The sequence below is a fragment of the Apium graveolens genome, chromosome 4 (genome assembly GCF_009905375.1).
Source record: "Apium graveolens cultivar Ventura chromosome 4, ASM990537v1, whole genome shotgun sequence".
Classification (NCBI taxonomy): Eukaryota; Viridiplantae; Streptophyta; class Magnoliopsida; order Apiales; family Apiaceae; genus Apium; species Apium graveolens.
Genome location: NC_133650.1, coordinates 100,780,579 through 100,784,824, shown reverse-complemented (window position 1 = coordinate 100,784,824; position 4,246 = coordinate 100,780,579).

The window sequence follows — 4,246 nt, the reverse complement described above, 5'->3', positions numbered from 1 at the left end:
AGCTATCAGATTCACAGCATCAGGATGTGCTTTTTCATCAGAATTTGAGTCTGCTTTAAGAGACACATTTGCATTAGTTATATCAACTTGAGCAATGTCAGCGGTTGATTTCTTCTTTCTTTGGATAATCATCTCTTCAATATCCTCAGCTTCTTCTTTTAAATCGTGTCCTTGTACAGGAACAAAACCTTCTCTGAATATAACATTCAGAAATGCAGAATTAATTGCAGACACTTGACTTGGTTTAGAAATTCTTCCTCTGGCTCTTGTAGTTTCCACCTCTTTTTCCTCTTCCTTTAGAGGTGTTTGCTTCAGCTTCAATTTGATCCTTTTGTTTCATAACTGCTTCTTTAGTAGTTAGATCAGGAAATTCTTCAGTTATCAACCCAAGAGCACTCCTGGCATTCTTTTGCTCAAACATTTTATCTTTGTGGTATAAAACAATCTCTTCACCTATTTCCTTGTGTATGTAAGGAAAGAATAGCCTTTAGCATCTGCTAAGTTAGAGATTGTAAAATCACCAGTTTCAGGAGCATCAGCATTAGTCTTGTGCTTAACTTCATGAGCACCATTAGATTTTCCTTGTCCTGAAGAACCGGATCTTTTAGAATATTGAGGTTGTTGAGCAATAGGAGCAATTTGAACATTTGCAACCGGATTTTTATCACCATCATCATTAGTATCTTTATCTTTCAACTGAATAAAGTCAGGTGTATATTTTATGATAGCTATCTTCTCCCCCTTTTTGGCATCTGTATTTGAAAGAAGAGAAAACATAGAATCCAGTTTATCAGCCATTGAAGACACTTTATCTTCAAAGGAAGAAAATCGAGTATCCATGCTTTGTTGAGATTGAACCACGACTTTGACAACCTTTCTCACACTTATGAGGTCAGCCGAAGTAAGTGGATTGATCATAAATGAATCAATCTTGTTATGTAAACTAGTATGAGATTTCTTATCAGCAAGTTCAGAGAGAATTCCTTTCACAGAGATGGTAGGGGCCTTATGATGCAATTTAAGTTCAGGGTTTTGAAGTCCATCATAGGCCCTGTGAACATGTTGCATACCAACAGATAAGGAGATAGAAGTATGTGCATCTCTCCATACAAAATCCCATTCAGTCTTTCGAAAATGCTCAGCATCAGCATTGTAATAAGAAGGATCAGCATTGAAATGTGAAGAAGAACCAACATTGGACTTCTTAGATGCATCAATAGCAATCTTAAGCTGAGCTGTGTCAGAATCATCAGGATCACTGTCTTCATCAGAATCAGAGCTAGACAGACCCTCAGAAGAATTTACAGAGCTAGGCATAATTGCTTTGCCTTTAAGAGGATCCTTAGCAATAAGTGTCTGTTCCTGATGAGATCCTGAAATATAAAACAAGATAACACCTAAAACTCTCTTTTCTTTTCAAGTGATCTCATCATTTCTCACACAATATATTACTTTTAAGAGTAATATGTTTCTCACATAAGAAAGTTTATAAGTAAAGAAAAACTTATAAAATTCTTTTCTCAAACTACCTCTCTTTTTACCAATACAGGAGACTGCCACTCAAAATTTAATTTTCTCACATAGTATTTTCACACAGTCTCACAGAAAATCACAATAACACATTTTGCAAAGAAATATGGCTGAGAGGAGTAGTATGCTTGTCATATAAATAGAGGTAACCTCAAATAAGAGACTATTTATAATCATACAAATATAAAGAACAATAGAGGAAAATAAGCAGTACCTGAAGGTGAGTCCTCAAGTGGAGGTGATGATAGTGGAGGAACAAATAACGCATCAGGATGCTTTATCAAGCTAGTTAGCAGCAAGGAATCATCAGTAGAAGCTTCTTGAATGGATAGTTGATCAAATCAGGTATTGCTATAGCATTGAGATTTGATTTGTCAAGAGAATGAACTAGGCTAGCATCAGTACTTTAAATTGATGGTTCTTGTGGGGCCTGAGGAATATGAGCTGCTTCAGCAAGTATTGGTGAAGGTTCTTGTGTACTCTCCTCAAATATCAGATCATTAATAACTGCATCCACCTTTGACAATACATCCTGATGAGCCTTCTTTTCTTGTAGCAGTTGTTCAGAGTCAGCAAGAAGATCACTTTGAGAAAGATCAACAATTATTTGTGTCGCCTCTTTGTCTGCATCTTCCCTCTGAGAAGATGGTTCTTATGTGACTCGATGTGTCTCAGTTGCTAAATCCCTTTGAGACTTAGGTTCTTGTGGACTGACATCCATAGCAGATGACTGAGCCTTTTTCTTCTTTCTGATGTACCTAACCACATCTTCATCTTTTCTTTTCAACTTGCTCTTGTCAGTTTTCTTGGGCTCAGCAGTTTCTTTGATCACTGGAAACTTTTTTATAAGAGCACTAACATCAGTAGTTGGCTCCTTAGTTCCAACAGTGTCACCAAAGTCATCAGGAATTGCAACTGATGATTTCATTATCTTCATCCTTGGACCAATGGGCATCTGATCATTAGACTTAGAATCATCTTGCATGATCAGCCTTCTTTTCCGGACTGGAAAACATTCTTCTTTGTTCTCACTCTCACTAAGTGAGGCCTATTTAGCTCTTAGTTTAGATTAAACAGATTTCTTAATCAGCCTTTTCTTTGGTACAACTGATGCCTTTTGGGAGACATCAGAGGAGGCTAATTTAGGAGCTGGATTGGAGTTCTGTTTAGTAGAAGGAATGCTTGGGTTATAAAAAAGATGGGTAGTTTCTTGTTCCACAGCATCAGGAAATGTTACAGAGGTGCCAGCATCAAGATTTGCAGGCACTTGTGAAGGAGTAGGTCTATTTCTCAATAGAAATTGCCTGACCTCCTGAGGCAGGAAGGGAGGTCCTGAAAAATTATTCTTTTCATCTCTTTTAATATGATCAGTGATAGCCTTCTCAGATCTTTGAAATACAGGAAGCAATTCATCATTAGCAAATTCAGCATTAAGGCATAGAAAATTAAAAATCAGTTGAAGAAATCTAGTATACCCTATTACTCATGATGTATCTGTTCTCCTAGAAATTATAAATTGAAGAATTTTGTTACCATAGTCAAAATTACCAGAATAGAGAAGAGGATACCCAATTTTCAGAGAAATAGACGGGAAGAGCATCAAAATTTGTTATCTTATATAAGAAACATTTGTTGATACAGTCAAGGAAAAAATTCCATTCTCTCTTTAATTTTGTCCTCGTCAATTTTCCAATTGTTGTGATGTCACCTTTATAGTTCAGAGTTCTGAGCATATCAAACAGTTGCTCTGTTGCATAATTATCAGGAGCACCATCACAAGCAGGCAACCTCAATACTTGAATTAGAACATCAGCATCAACCTCATACCTGCGTCCCTTATATTCAAAAGAGAAAGCAGTATTTTTTTCATTAACTAGAGTTGTATCTCATACCTGTATTACAGCCATGTATGATACCTTAGTAGGATTTGTGAGAGCATATCCAATTGGACATTGAAGTAAGAAATCCTATATATCATGAAAAGGTTGAGGAAACTGCTGATGTGAAAGCGGAGCCAAGTAGTTATTGGTTCCAAAAGTGTTGTAATGAATAATGGTGGTTTGGTTGAAGAAAGGTGAAATATCAGAAGATGACATGATGTTTGTAGGCGTTGAGGAAAAGTATTCATTAGATGTGAATAGTGAGGTTGTGTGTATGATGATATGTGTCACAGAGGTTCTTGTGCAAATATAAGTTTGCAAAGCTTAGTTGTATGTAACACACTCGCAGAAGAAAGCTTAGGAAATTAGAATTCTGATAGAGGATAATTACTGAAGAATAGGAGTGGAAACTTGAGTAATGTGCGCAATTAGCAACAAAGGATGCACTGCTCTTTTAATAAATTGTTGTGTGACTTTGTTTAACAATTTATCCACTTTTAAACAATAATTAAGAAGACAATCATTTTTCAGCATTAAACAATTCATAAATCATTTTTCAATAATATTCTAAATAAAACATGTTGACCTATCATCAGTATTTGATACCTCTTATCTGTCAGGATTTGACATCGTCAGTATTTGTCGATTTAAATTCATCAGTGTTTGTCAAAACAACTCAAGCTTATCAGAAAACCACAATTTTAATCTCAAGAATCATCAAAAGATAGATGTTAATAGTGTGATTTAGAGATTAACAGGTTACAATTAAGAACGAGCACATGCATACACAACTAAGGATCATAGATTAGGTCTTGTAAGAAAAACAAATAAAATTT